The sequence below is a fragment of the Hyperoodon ampullatus genome (assembly GCF_949752795.1).
Source record: "Hyperoodon ampullatus genome assembly, chromosome: 5".
NCBI lineage: Eukaryota > Metazoa > Chordata > Mammalia > Artiodactyla > Ziphiidae > Hyperoodon > Hyperoodon ampullatus.
The window spans coordinates 54,319,908-54,336,409 of record NC_136918.1 but is presented as its reverse complement, the minus strand read 5'-3'; the positions used below and the strand labels follow the sequence as shown (position 1 = coordinate 54,336,409).

Genomic DNA, 16,502 nt, shown 5'->3' with positions numbered 1-16,502 from the left:
AGTACATTCAGAATTGCCCTTTGTTAGAGACATAGGCTTTTCAGAGTTCTGTAGGTTGAGAGCCTCAACTGATTTTTGATTGAACATAGTAGGAACTATAGAAAACAGGGTTAAGCCTACGTCTTCAAAGCAGGAAAGAAGAAGCTCTTGAGGAGGTTTTTCTTTTGCTTAGTTTTTTCTGTCTTCTATTCCTGAGCCCCGCAATTTGATACTGAGCTCTATTTGTTAAAATATGTAAATAACACTATAATAATAGTTTACTTGTAAGAAAAGCACTGAACATTGAAAAGACCATATTTAAGTCCAGATTAATTAACTGGTTGATTTATTCAATAAACATTTACAGCCCCTAATATGTTCAGCCACTGTCCTGCCCTCAGTGAGCTGACAGTCCATGTCAGCTCCATGACTGCTCATATATCACCTCCCTGCGGGAAGCTTTCTGTGTCTGTGTCTACAGAAGGATATCTCACCTTCTAGTATCTTATGTTGTTCTGAGAATCAAATTAGGACGTTTAAGTGAGTATTTTTCTATACTGTAAAATGTTATGTTAGCAAGGATCTTCCTTATCAAATAACTAGATCAATTTCCCCCAAATATGTTAAATGTCTGCATAATAAGGGCACAAACTAAGCAAAATGGCATTCTCCAGCTATATTTCTCTCTGCACTAAGTTAGCAACATGTATGAAGTTCAGAGGAAAAATTGAGATATATTCTGAAACCTGTTTGTAACTCCAGTGTTAAAGAAGCAACAAGCTAGGCCTGCTTTCTAAGCAGTTATGCCATATCAAGTTTTCCTTATGGGTGCGGCGATTATTTTTGGTTTTAGAAATTTTCAGACAGAGATATATTTCAATCAAGATATTTCACATTGTAATGGATCCTTCTTTCATCAGTTTTTTACTATGGAATATTACCATTTGATTTCCCAAATACCTATTGAGCAGTCTCAGTGAGTTATTACATTTAACCTGATCTTACATGTAGGATAAATGACCCTTAACCCCAGTGTTTTAGACAACAGTACTCATGATACATACAAGATAATTAACTTTTAAGTTTTCTAAGAAACACATAAATGCATTAGTTGCTCACTATGATCTGTATCGGGATGGGACATGAAAAGGATACAGAATGATGTGTTATATTTTTGAGCAATAAGAGCAACACTTGTAGTTTATGGATTAAAAAAAAGTAATGTAAAGCTTATTATAATTACATCTGACTTGAATTTTATAAGTATAGTCTTGAGTTATATTTTGTTTTGTTTTGTTTTTTTTTTCGGTATGCGGGCCTCTCACTGCTGTGGCCTCTCCCGTTGCAGAGCACAGGCTCCAGACGCAGGTTCAGTGGCCATGGCTCATGGGCCCAGCCGCTCCGTGGCACGTGGGATCTTCCTGGACTGGGGCACAAACCCGTGTCCCCTGCATCCGCAGGCAGACTCTCAACTACTGCGCCACCAGGGATGCCCTAGTCTTGAGTTTTAATGTAGGAAATCTTCACTCAAAAGTTTGGACAGGGGGCTTCCCTGGTGGCGCAGTGGTTGAGAGTCCACCTGCCAGTGCCGGACACACGGGTTTGGGCCCTGGTCTGGGAAGATCCCACATGCCGCGGAGCAGCTGGCCCCGTGAGCCACAATTACTGAGCCTGCGCGTCTGAGAGCCTGTGCTCCGCAGCAAGAGAGGCCACGATAGTGAGAGGCCCGTGCACCGCGATGAAGAGTGGCCCCCGCTTGACGCATCTAGAGAAGGCCCTCGCACAGAAACGAAGACCCAACGCAGCCATAAAAAAAAAAAAAAAAAAAAGTTTGGATAGGAGTGCATTAAAAATATGTGTGCAGGGCTTCCCTGGTGGCACAGTGGTTGAGAGTCCACCTGCCGATGCAGGGGACGCGGGTTCGTGCCCCAGTACAGGAAGATCCCACATGCCATGGAGCGGCTGGGCCCGTGAGCCATGGCCGCTGAGCCTGCACGTCTGGAGCCTGTGCTCCACAATGGGAGAGGCCACAACAGTGAGAGGCCCGCGTACAGCAAAAAAAAAAAAAAAAAAAAAAAAAAATTATATATATATGTGTGTGTGTGTGTGTGTGTGTGTGTGTGTGTGTGTGTGCAAAACAACTAATTATTTATCTAACTCATTTAACCCTTTATATACACTTAAACAGAATTCTCTAGAGTCCAGGCAGAAATGTGGTGGAGTTTGCCTGCCATGCTTTCTTTTTCAGCCTCCATTTGCCCCTTCCCCTTTTTGAACTGTTGCCAACATTTCCTAGCAATATAGTATGAGTAGGTTTGACCATATCTTAAGCTGTAGAAGTAGATCCTGATTGGCTTGAGTCTATCAGCATACCACATCAACCATGGGATGATGGTTGGTTCAAGGATGATGTAAGTTTGGCTAAACAGAGACATGATTCAACTTCTGGACTTTGAATAATGGTTAACTTTAACAGTAGAGCTGAACAAGAAAGCATATAGCCCTGGGATCTTTCAATAGCCTTTCTGGGACCTTGAAAGTATAATACCTGAAAATGGAACCAATACAAGGAAGGGGTAGGTGAATAATGTGGAGAGAGAGAGTGTGAGAGAGAGACTGACTCTTGTCCACATCATTTGATGCCTAAATAAAGCCTTGTTTAAAAGCCAAATCTACCGAATTAGCCATATATATGAGGCAGTACATTTCCTTTCTTTTTTTCTTGTCAACTTATGTTCGATTTTCAGTTACTTGAAAACAAAAGCTACACAACTGATACTGTAAAACCACACTAAGCAAAATAATTAAATATCTATATGCATGAAATAGACTCAGCTAAGTGAATTGAAGAGGATGGTATTTGTAGGGCAAGTCCTCAAGAACTAAGAAAATTGTATGAGGAATAGAAAAGGAAGCAGGAGAAAAGTTTCTTGCCCCAATATACACAGATTTGTTGCATTGATTAGATAATTGGATATTGACACCATTTAATTTTCCATGACTTTTGTAGGTCTTACCCGTTGATTATATATTGTCAATCTTTGTCCTTAAGAGTCAATCAATACATGGAAATGTGAATTTTCAGATATCAATCTGAGCTTGTTAAAAACCATGACTATAGTGAAAAAAATGAGATGAGAAAGTATAAAATCTGTTAATGTAATTTAGGGTGAAAAATATTAATGAATTGTTCTTAAAGAAATATTTTAATATGTTTGAATTACTTTTGACAAATAGAAAAAAATGACTTACTATGATGCATAAAATTTAGTGTCATTAGTGATAAGTTTTCACATAAGTAAATTTGCATCATATATCTTCAAATGGATATATATATGCATAGCTATATATAACTACTATTTCTCTATTCACAATTATATATGTTCTTTGTTCAAAATTTTTTTTATCAGAGTAATATAATGCTCTCTGATAATTTTTATAATTTTCACATATTTCAAATGAATTTTGAAGATCTATATTTCTAATTTGTTAACAGCCACTTGAAAGTATGCATTATTTTCATTTTTTGAACAGAAATGTAAAAAGAAGTATTGAATATATTATCTATAAAATGTGGTTATTCTAAAATTTTTTGGCAAATAATACATATTAGCTTTTAAGGAAATATCCACTAACAAGAAATGTTAGTACAGGTTAAATCCAGCATTTTTTTTTGTTACATATGAGACTAACCATCCTGTTCAGAGTAGCCTCAGTGTTGCTGTATGTGAAAAGATCCAGGAGTACATTGTGCTATTATGGTAAAAGAATGTCTTGAGATATACGTGTGTGTGTGTCTGTCTGTCTTAAGTAGATAATGGAGTGGTATGGATGTGATATGCTATATGTTGTGGCTTGGCTTTTAGAGGCTTTGTAAAAGAGAATTCCCCAGTAGATTTTTTAAAAAGTCAGAGAATTGAAGACTTGTTTTAGAGTAGGTTGAGCTTTAATAACTTCTAGTCATCAACATGGAGGGAAATATCCAGAAGAACATGAGGAAAAATGTAATGTACTCAGATAACTTCTATATAGCATTCATGTTGATATGATGGCCACTCTTTTTAAAAAAAAGTCAGTGAGCTAGACTACTGTAGGAAAGACTGATAGGTCTTGTGACAGATGCAAGCTAGATATTAGGAATCACTAAATGGCATTGATGACACCCCAATTTTATGGTTCTGCAAGCTGCCAGTTGCACAGTGAACCTAGGAGTCTGAGCAGGAAGCCGATAACAGAGTACTCTGTAGAACTGAAGATCAGCCTTCATGAGCTGCCAGTCTGCAGTCCTCAGACAAAAGGGAAAAAAAGCTTTAGAAATCACTTTGAAGGTCTGTTCATCAAGGGTCTTAAACAGAGTGAACACAGGTGGGAAACCTATTATCCAAAATCCACAGAAAGTACAGTCAATTCTCTGTTTCCCGGGTAGTACAGGTTGGGTTTACAGAGGGTGACACAGATGTCATTCACCAGAACTTCTCAGGTTTCCAGTTTTCTGTCTTGACGGTTTTGATTTTAGAAAATGATTCAGCTTAGATCCAGTCTAGAGTTTTGTTTGTTTGTTTGCTGGAAGACCTAGAGACCATCTGAAATACACACTCTGAAGCAAAATTACTTTAACAAGTATTTTCCAATTTTTAATGTTTCTCAGCAATTTTTTTACAGTTTCTTACATTCTTATCACATCGTTTCTTATGTAACGGTACTCTTTCCAAATTATAGAAGCTCCAACTAAATTTTGTAGTTTATGTATAAATCTATCAGAGTGTACCTTATCTTTATATTTTGAGGATCATTTTTTCATAATGGGTGACCATTGTCATTTACTATCCTAGAAACTGCCAGAGATTCCTGAATGCCTTTCTGGTTCTATATCTTGCTATTCCCTTCATGTAGCCACAATTTCTTCCTATTATTCTATTTAGTATTATCCAAATATGTCTTGCAAGTTGTAAAACCCCAGTATACTCTAAAGCTCTGTGCAAGTGCCATCTCCTCCATAAAGAGCCCTTTGGAGTTCTACTCCAGTTGGAAATACCCTGACTCTCTGCTATGCTTTAGGCAGTTATATGATATTTGGTATCGGGATATCATACTCTTATGAGGAAGAGATAAACAACTTGGATATTCATTATAATGTACTGTTTCGACTTTATTTCTGTATGATTTCAATTCTTTCAGGTTTTCTTTATAGCCCAGGATTTGATAAGTGTCCCATGAGAATTTAAAAAGAATGTGTACTGTGTAGTTGTCAGGTGTAGAGTTTTGTATATATCCATTTAGACCAAGTACCTTAGTCAGGGCATTCAAATATTCTGTATCTTATTTTTAGTGCTAAAATCTCCTACTATAAGTATCTATTTGTTTATTTTATCTTGTTCTATTAATTTTTGATTTATATATTTTGAGTTCATTTCTTAGATGTTTATAAATTCAAATATATCAAATCTTCCTGGTTAGTTGAAACACTTATCAGATGAAGTGATCTTTATATCTATAATGCCTGTCTTAAATTTGATTTGACCTGATTCTAATTTAACTACATTAGCTTTTTCTTTTTCTTTTTTTTTAGTTAGTGTCTTTATGCTATATCTTTTTTTTTTTTTTTTTTTTACTTTCAACCTTTCTGTATCTTTATATTTTGACATGTCTTCTTGATAACAAATAATTTTCATTTTACCTACAATCTGATCATCTTTTAACCGGAGCATCTAATCCACTTAATGTGATTACTAATGTATTTATGCTTACATTTTTCACCCTGATTTGGGTTTCTTCTTTGTAACATATATTATGTTTTCCTCTTATTTTATATCTCTTTTTAGTTTGTCATATATGGCCTTTATTATGTTGAGGGAGGTTCCCTCTATGCTCACTTTCTGGAGAGTTTTTATCATAAATGGGTGTTGAATTTTGTCAAAAGCTTTTTCTGCATCTATTAAGATGATCATATGGTTTTTATTCTTCATTATGTTAATATGATGTATCACATTGATTGATTTGTGTATATTGAAGAATCCTTGCATCCCTGGGATAAATCCCACTTGATCATGGTGTGTGATCCTTTTAATGTGTTGTTGGATTCTGTTTGCTTGATTTTGTTGTGGATTTTTGCATCTATATGCATCAGTGATATTGGTCTGTAATTTTCTTTTTTTGTAGTATCTTTGTCTGGTTTTGGTATCAGGGTGATGGTGGCCTCATAGAATGAGTTTGGGAGTGTCCCTTACTCTGCAGTTTTTTTGGAAAAGTTTGAGAAGGATGGGTGTTAGCTCTTCTCTAAATGTTTGATAAAATTCACCTGTGAAGCCATCTGGTCCTGGACTTTTGTTTGCTGGAAGATGTTTAATCACAGTTTCAATTTCATTACTTGTGATTGGTCTGTTCATATTTTCTATTTCTTCCTGGTTCAGTCTTGGAAGGTTATACCTTTTTAAGAATTTGTCCATTCCTTCCAGGTTGTCCATTTTATTGGCATAGAGTTGCTTGTAGTAGTCTCTTAGGATGGTTTGTATTTCTGCAGTGTCTGTTGTAACTTCTCCTTTTTCATTTCTAATTTTATTGATTTGAGTCCTCTCCCTCTTTTTCTTGATGAATCTGCCTAATGGTTTCTCAATTTTGTTTATCTTCTCAAAGAACCAGCTTTTAGTTTTATTGATCTTTGCTATTGTTTTCTTTGTTTCTATTTCATTTATTTCTGCTCTGATCTTTATGATTTCTTTCCTTCTGCTAACTTTGGGTTTTGTTTGTTCTTCATTCTCTAGTTCCTTTAGGTATAAGGTTAGATTATTTGAGATATTTCTTGTTTCTTGAGGCAGGATTTTATTGCTATAAATTTCCCTCTTAGAACTGCTTTTGCTGCATCCCATAGGTTTTGGATCATCATTTTTTCATTGTCACTTGTCTCTATGTGTTTTTTTGATTTCCTCTTTGATTTCTTCAGGGATCTCTTGGGTATTTAGTAACGTAATGTTTAGCCCCCATATGTTTGTGTTTTTTACGTTTTTTTCCTGTAATTGATTTCTAATGTCATAACATTGTGGTCAGAAAAGATGCTCGATATGATTTCAATTTTCTTAAATTTACTGAGGCTTGTTTTGTGACCCAGAATGTGATCTATCCTGGAGAATGTTCCATGTGCACTTGAGAAGAAAGTGTAATCTGCTGTTTTGGGATGGAATGTCCTATAAATATCAATTAAATCTCTTTGGTCTACTTTGTCATTTAAACCTTGTGTTTCCTTATTAGTTTTCTGTTTGGTTGATCTGTCCATTTGTGTAAGTGAGGTGTTAAATTCCCCCACTATTATTGTGTTACTGTTGATACACTCTTATAAGGGATACAAAGAAGGTAAAAGCTATTTTTGTTCTCAGGTTCACACTCCTCAAAATATCTTCTTATTTAGATAATTTTACTAGTTTAAAAGTATAGTATTTAGTTAAACCTTACATGTTTTTCCAAATACATGCAAGCTCTCAAGAGTACACGCACACATGGATTTTTCTGCATATATGTGTTCACTAAAGAGGGGTTAGCTACTACTGATGAAAAGTATGTGGTAAAACTGACCAAGCAAATGGTTTTTGTTCAGTATCTGTTTGCTTGTCTCACTTTTTCAGAATGAAAATTTTACAGTACTACAGCATATTTAGGGAATATGCATGCATATTTTTACTTTTTTTAAAGTGTAATTTCTGTTATTATAAAAATGGTTACTACACATTGAGTTAGAAAAGAGATAAGCAAAAATATGAAAATAAATCAATACATTCTGTGTTAGTCATTTTAGGCTTTCATAGTAAGTTACCACAGACTGAATGCATTAGACAGCAGACATTTATTTTCTCACAATTCTGGAGCTGAGAAGTGCGAGACTCCAAGTGCCAGAAAATTAGCCTTCTGGTGAGAGCTCTCTTCCTGGCTTACAGACGACTGCCTTCTCTCCAAGTCCTCACATGGCCCTTTCTCTATGTACACACAGAGAGAGTTACAGGTCTGTTCTGTCTGTCCCTCTTTTTAAAGGCCACCAGTCCTATCAGATTAGAGTACCATTCTTAAGATCTATTTTAACTTTAATTACCTTCTTAAAGGCCCTGTTTTCAAATAAGCCAGACTGGAGTTGAGGACTTCAATATATGAATTTTAAGGGACACAATTCAGTGTAGAACACATTTTTTACACCCAGTAATTACTGCTTTGAACACCTTGATATAAATTCCTATAGATTTAGATATAAATGTATATATATAGCCAAAATGAGATCATACTATACATATTATTTTGAAAATTGTTTAATTATCACCACTTTTTCATGATAATAAACTTAATCATTTTTAATACACAGACTATACTAAATTTTAGTAATCACCGTAGTCTTGTACAGTGGGTTTATCCAAACCAATATCCAGTTGAGGCCTAAAAATTATATTTCTTCTAATGCAGTATGATCCTCTTTTGACACTCACTTGTCTGTGGGACCAAGTTACTGGTCCTGCATGTCTTATTGTCTAGATTTGTAGGATGCTTCTTGTGATTTTTAGTCAACTAATTCTTCTAATCCTTGTATTTCCTGTAAACTTGAAATTAATTCTTAAGGTTTATAATAGAAAACTCATTATGTAATTAGAGGATAAACTTTTTTAAGGACATTTTCTTGTAGCTGATGTTTTTGTCAGTATCCAGGACATGGTAGGGCATGCCCCATTGACTCAGGTGAAGTGGGGCATAGTGGACAGAGTTGGGTCTTAAGACTAGAATTACCCCCTTTCATAAGGTTAAATTCACTGGAGGATATAGTAAAATGTAATTTCTGAGAAAATTCCAACATGGCAGGAAGAACATGGTGTCTGGGGCAGGTCTGATATCTGTTTGTATACATTGCTGTGGACATTCTAGTTATTTGCTGCCAATCCATTCTGATTGGTCAGTGTATGCTGTATCAATTGATAAATATTTAAAATAAGAAAATAAGACCCTTAGTCTAGAACATATGATGTCCAGTCACCAGTGTTTGTTCAGAAACACCTTTGGCAATAGGGAGATCCCATGTGGAAAAATGGAGTACCCAGAAAGCTATAAGAATTATGATGATATATAATCCAGAAATTTTATACTCAGATAGTTAGGCAAGCAGTTGGCATTTAGGAAAGATGTGAGCAGACTACAAAAGCCCAGTCATCAAATCTGTGATTCTAGAGCAGATTCCTGTCCCTGGGGTGCAATAAAATTGAAAAAATAGAAAATAATTCCGAGTCCCAATCCTAGAAGTTCTATTCTGAAGTCAGGAAAGCAACAAATGCTTAATTATTGCAGCTGGGACTCAAGAATTAGCAGCAATTTTTAGTCCTCAAATCTCTCTAAAGAAGGTTGGAATTTTTCCTAGATACTGGGTAAGCTTATAGTGCAGGTGGAGATGAAGCTTTGTTAGCTATTGGGGAAAAAGATGACAGAATCAGTTGATCCTTCATGATAGCAACAAAAATGCAAGACAGAATTATCACTGGAACATAATTTCTGCACATTATGAAATTAAGGACTGGAGAGAGGCAGCTGCTTTTATGTATCTTAGCTCTGACACTCCTCACCCCATTTGAATACAAATGTTCTCTGAGTGGAACACATTTTTGTCATCTTGAAATCTTTTGAACTTCACATATAAAATTTCAAGCTTCCATCCAACTATGGAACATGAAAGACAGAAAATATTTGGTAAATGTGAGATGGAAATGTTATCTTAAAGTAAGAATACATACACACATACACATGCACCGACTTTTCGAATAATAAACTGCATCTAAAGGTTCCCCAGGATTTTCTAATTTTAGAAGTATTTTTATTATTTTGGAATACATTCAAGCTTACAGAAAAGTTGCAACAATAGCACAAAGAATTTTCTTCCTCAACTACCCAAGTGTAGGCTACAGACATGATAAACAGTTGCATCTGAATTCTCCCGCAAACAGTGACATTTCTCTTGCACAAACAGCAGGACCATTACAAACAGGAATTAAACTTTGATACATTTCTACCATGCACTAAGTAGCCCCTATTCACCTTTTGCCAATTGTCCCAATAATGACCTAAATAGCAAATAGATCTAAACTAGGATCATGTGTTGTGAGTTATCAAGTCTCAAATTTCCTTCAAACTGGAACAGTTTCTAGCTTTTTTTTTTTTTTTACTTTCATTGCTTTATCCCTTTAAAACTTACATGCCAGTTATCTTCAGAGTGTTCCCCAGTTTGGGTTTACCTGATGTTTCTCATGAATAAATTCAGGATCTGAACACTTGGCAGCAGTATTATGGAAGTGAGACTGTTTTCCGATTGCTAATATTAATTTGTTCCATTACTAGTAAAGCTAACTCTGACCACTTGATTAAGGTGGTGTTCACCAGATCTCATTAAAGTTACTCTCTATTCTTTTTCTTATAATCAATAGCATTTGAAGTTATGCAAACATCTTACCCCCAACATTTCTACCTTCACCCAGTAGTTTCAATGTTCACTGATGTTTTTTTGCTCAAGTAGTCATTTCCAAGATGATACCAATGGTGACCTTCTAAGTCCATCATCCTGTCTACTTTTATTAATCAGCATTTTGTTGTAAAGAAGAATTTTCTTTTTCTTGTTTGTTTGTATGTTTCTTTACTTATAAATGCAGTATCAATGTATTACATAATGAAGATTTATATTCCTAATTTATTCAATGGATTATGATTCAATCCTATTTTTATTTTGATACTCAAGTTGTCCTAGGTCAGCCAGTAACAGCAATTTCTACCTGGATTCTGTGTCCTTTGATGTTTCCTCAGAATTCTTTGTATATTTCCTTGGTTTTTGACACAGCAAGGTGTACCAAATCTTGTTGTATTTTCCCACCCCAACCCTGTCACCAGTTCTTTCCTAAATGATCCCTAGTTCCTTTGAGTGGAGAGTGCTGTCTAGTAAACAAGATGTGGATTCTAGATGTGCTCATTGCTATTGGAGTGTTACTTTTTTCAGTACCCCTTAGTAAACAAAGATAGGAAAATATATATTTTGATATTATATTTTGATATAAATATGTATGAATATATATATACACACACAAATATTTAAAACTATATCTATCTCTCTATCTGAACAACCATCAGTACATATAAATACTTAGTGTTTTTCTCCTTTCATGTTTGTAAATCCCATCTCTGAGAGTGAGAAATCTGTTTCTCATTATTCTGAATATATATACTTGAGTAACATTTCCCTTGAGTGTATACAGTTGATGCCTTTCCTTCTTCCTCTACAAGAATGCCTTTCCCACTCCATTATGGCTCTGACAACCAAGCCAGGCACTGTCACACATGGACTATTTACCCTATATCAAGTGCTCTGCCTATTCCCCACCTGAAATGCACCCCACTCAGGCTCCCACACTGTGTGTTCTTCAGCTCTTAAATGGGGATAACCTTAGTCAGCTTTAATGACTTCTCTCATTACACTGATCCCCCTGACATTTGCTTTCCTTTCCATATTCAGACTTATATACACACACACATACACAACATCCTCCTCATGCTTGGACCCTGATACCCTGTGCTAAACCATGCCAACCCATTTGGATGCCTTCCTTTCCTCACATGGTCTTCAACCCCTTGCTCTGGGCCCCAGTGGGATCATCTGCTACTGCCACTGTCAGAGGTGCTAACCTTGGACAACACATGTAATGGCTTTAGGACTGATTCACTCATGAAGAGAAAGGACAGGAAGAGGAAGAAAAAACATACATTGTTTATGAGTACATGAATGTATTTTTTATTGGTTTATTTTTATTTTTATTTTTTTTACATCTTTATTGGAGTATAATTGCTTTACAATGGTGTATTAGTCTCTGCATTATAACAAAGAAAATCAGTTATACATATACATATGTTCCCATATCTCTTCCCTCTTGCATCTCCCACCCTCCCACCATCCCTATCCCACCCTCCCTATCCCACCCCTCTAGGTGGCCACAAAGCACAGAGCTGATCTCCCTGTGCTATGCGGCTGCTTCCCACTAGCTATCTATTTTACATTTGGTAGTGTATAGATGTCCATTACTCGCTCTCGCTTTGTCACAGCTTACCCTTCCCCCACCCCATATTCTCAAGTCCATTCTCTAGTAGGTTGTGTCTTTTATTCCTGTCTTACCCCTAGGTTCTTCATGACATATTTTTTTCCTTAAATTCCATATATATATGTTAGCATATGGTATTTGTCTTTCTATTTCTGACTTACTTCACTCTGTATGACAGACTCAAGGTCTATCCGCCTCATTACAAACAGCTCAATTTCATTTCTTTTTATGTCTGAGTAATATTCCATTGTATATATGTGCCACATCTTCTTTATCCATTCATCCGATGATGGACACTTAGGTTGTTTCCATCTCTTAGCTATTGTAAATAGAGCTTCACTGAATATTTTGGTACATTACTCTTTCTGAATTATGGTTTTCTCAGGGTATATGCCCAGTAGTGGGATTGCTGAGTCAAATGGTAGTTCTGTTTGTAATTTTTTAAGGAACTTCCATTGTGGTTGTACCAATTCACATTCCCACCAGCAGTGCAAGAGTGTTCCCTTTTCTCCACACCCTCTCCAGCATTTATTGTTTCTAGATTTTTTGATGATGGCCATTCTGACTGGTGTGAGATGATATCTCATTGTAGTTTTGATTTGCGTTTCTCTAATAATTAATGATGTTGAGCATTCTTTCATGTATTTGTGGGCAGTCTGTATATCTTCTTTGGAGAAATGTCTATTTAGGTCTTCTGCCCATTTTTGGATTGGGTTTTTGTTTTCCTGTTATTGAGCTGCATGACCTGCTTATAAATTTTGGAGATTAATCCTTTTCAGTTGCTTCATTTGCAAATACTTTCTCCCATTCTGAGGGTTGTCTTTTGGTCTTGTTTATGGTTTCCTTTGCTGTGCAAAAGTTTTGAAGTTTCAATAGGTCCCATTTGTTTATTTTTGTTTGTATTTCCATTTCTCTAGGAGGTGGGTCAAAAAAGATCTTGCTGTGATTTATGTCATACAGTGTTCAGCCAACATTTTCCTCTAAGAGTTCGATAACTTCTGGCCTTACATTTAGGTCTTTAATCCATTTTGAGCTTATTTTTGTGTATGGTGTTAGGGAGTGATCTAATCTCATACTTTTACATGTAACTGTCCAATTTTCCAAGCATCACTTATTGAAGAGGCTCTCCTTTCTCCACTACATTCCTGCCTTCTTTATCAAACATAAGGTGACCATATGTGCATGGGTTATCTCTGGGCTTTCTATCCTGTTCCATTGATCTATATTTCTGTTTCTGTGCCAGTAACATACTGTCTTGATTACTGTAGCTTTGTAGTATAGTCTAAAGCCAGGGAATCAGATTCCTCCAGCTCCGTTTTTCGTTCTCAAGATTGCTTTGGCTCTTCAGAGTCTTTTGTGTTTCCATACAATTGTGAAAATTTTTCTTTTAGTTCTGTGAAAAATGTCACTGGTAGTTTGATAGGGATTGCATTGAATCTGTAGATTGCTTTGGGTAGTAGTCATTTTCACAAGGTTGATCCTTCCAATCCAAGAACATGGTATATTTCTCCATCTATTTGTATCATCCTTAATTTCTTTCATCAGTGTCTTATAATTTTCTGCATACATGTCTTTTGTCTCCTTAGGTAGGTTTATTCCTAGATATTGTATGCTTTTTGTTGCAATGGTAAATGGGAGTGTTTTCTTGATTTCACTTTCAGATTTTTCATCATTAATGTATAGGAATGCCAGAGATTACTGTGCATTAATTTTGTATCCTGCTACTTTACCAAATTCATTGATCAGCTCTAGTAGTTTTCTGGTGGCATCTTTAGGATTGTCTATGTATAGTATCATGTCATCTGCAAACAGTGACAGCTTTACTTATTGTTTTCTGATTTGAATTCCTTTTATTTCCTTTTCTTCTCTGATTGCTCTGGCTAAAACTTGCCAAACTATTTTGAATAAGAGTGGTGAGATTGGGCAAATTTGTCTTGTTCCTAATCTTAGTGGAAATGCTTTCAGTTTTTCACCATTGAGGATGATGTTGGCTATGAGTTTTTCATATATGGCCTTTATTATGTTGAGGAAAGTTCCCTCTATGCCTACTTTCTGCAGGGTTTTTATCATAAATGGGTGTTGAATTTTGTCGAAAGCTTTCTCTGCATCTATTGAGAGGATCATATGGTATTTCTCCTTCAATTTGTTAATATGGTGTATCACATTGATTGATTTGCGTATATTGAAGAATCCTTGCATTCCTGGAATAAACCCCACTTGATCATGGTGTATGATCCTTTTAATGTGCTGTTGGATTCTGTTTGCTAGTATTTTGTTAAGGATTTTTGCATCTATGTTAATCAGTGATATTGGCCTGTAGTTTTCTTTCTTTGTGACATCCTTGTCTGGTTTTGGTATCGAGGTGATGGTGGCCTCATAGAAAGAGTTTGGGAGTGTTCCTCCCTCTGCTATATTTTGGAAGAGTTTGAGAAGGATAGGTGTTATCTCTTCTCTAAATGTTAGATAAATTTCACCTATGAAGCCACCTGGTCCTGGGCTTTTGTTTGTTGGAAGATTTTTAATCACAGTTTCAATTTCAGTGCTTGTGATTGGTCTGTTCATATGTTCTATTTCTTCCTGGTTCAGTCTTGTCAGGTTGTACATTTCTAAGAATTTGTCCATTTCTTCCAGGTTGTCCATTTTATTGGCATACCGTTGCTTGTAGTAATCTCTCTTGATCTCTTGTATTTCTGCAGTGTCAGTTGTTACTTCTCCTTTTTCATTTCTAATTCTATTGATTTGAGTCTTCTCCCTCTTTTTCTTGATGAGTCTGGCTAATATTTTATCAATTTTGTTTATCTTCTCAAAGAACCAGCTTTTAGTTTTATTGATCTTTGCTATCATTTCCTTCATTTCTTTTTCATTTATTTCTGATCTAATTTTTATGATTTCTTTCCTTCTGCTAAATTTGGGGTTTGTTTGTTCTTCTTTTCTAATTGCTTTAGGTAGAAGGTTAGGTTGTTTATTTAAGATGTTTCCTGTTTCTAAAGGTAGGATTGTATTACTATAAACTTCCCTCGTAGAACTGGTGTTCCTGCATCCCATAGGTTTTGGCTTGCTGTGTCTCCATTGTTATTTTTTAATTTCCTCTTTGATTTATTCAGTGATCACTTCGTTATTCAGTAGTGTATTGTTTAACCTCCATGTGTTTGTATTTTTTACATATCTTTTTCTGTAATTGATATCTAGTCTCATACCATTGTTGTTCGAAAAGATGCTTCATAAAATTTCAATATTCTTAAATTTACCAAGGCGTGATTTGTGGCCTAAGATATGATCTATCCTGGAGAATGTTCCATGAGCACTTGAGAAAAATGCGTATTTTGTTGTTTTTGAATGGAATGTCCTATAAATATCAATTAAGTCCATCTTGTTTAATGTATCATTTAAAGCTTGTGTTTCCTTATTTATTTTCATTTTGAATGATCTTTCCATTGGTGAAAGTGGGGTGTTAAATTCCCCTACTATGAATGTGTTACTGTCGATTTCCCCTTTTATGGCTGTTAGTATTTGCCTTATGCATGGAGGTGCTCCTATTTTGGGTGCATAAATATTTACAATTGTTATATCTTCTTCTGGGATCGATCCCTTGATCCTTATGTAGTGTCCTTCTTTGTCTCTTCTAATAGTCTTTATTATAAAGTCTATTTTCTCTGATATGAGAATTACTACTCCAGCTTTCTTTTGGTTTCCATTTGCATGGAATATCTTTTTCCATCCCCTTACTTTCAGTCTGTATGTGTCTCTAGGTCTGAAGTGGGTCTTTTGTAGACAGCCTATATATGGGTCTTATTTTTGTATCCAATCAGCCAATATGTGTCTTTTGGTGGGAGCATTTAGTCCATTTACATTTAAGGTAATTATCGATATGTATGTTTCTATTCCCACTTCTTAACTGTTTTGGGTTTGTTATTGTAGGTCTTTTCCTTCTGTTGTGTTTCTTGCCTAGAGAAGTTCCTTTAGCATTTGCTGTAAAGCTGGTTTGGTCGTGCTGAACTGTCTCAGCTTTTGCTTGTCTGTAAACATTTTAATTTCTCCATCAAATCTGAATGAGATCCTTGCTGGGTAGAGTAACCTTGGTTGTAGGTTTTTCTCCTTCTTCACTTTAAATATGTCCTGCCAGTCCCTTCTGGCTTGCAGAGTTTCTACTGAAAGATCAGTGGTTAACCTTATGGGGATTCCCTTGTGTGCTATTTGTTGTTTTTCCCTTGCTGCTTTTAATATGTTTTGTTTAATTTTTGACAGTTTGATTAATATGTGTCTTGGCGTATTTCTCCTTGGATTTATCCTGTATTGGACTCTCTGTGCCTCCTGGACTTGATTAACTATTTCCTTTCCCATATTAGGGAAGTTTTCAACTATAATCTCTTCAAATATTTTCTCAGTCCCTTTCTTTTTCTCTTCTTCTTCTGAAACCCCTATAATTCGAAT

At 35.7% G+C, this 16,502-nt stretch overlaps 1 protein-coding gene across 1 annotated transcript in view; it reads left to right on the top strand.

Annotated features, from left to right (window-relative positions):
• NAALADL2 (N-acetylated alpha-linked acidic dipeptidase like 2) overlaps window positions 1-16,502 on the top strand; it is a gene marked incomplete at its 3' end in the record, with an annotated part of 1,068,176 nt that overhangs the window by 651,403 nt on the left and 400,271 nt on the right. The gene's annotated exons all lie outside the window — the stretch shown is intronic.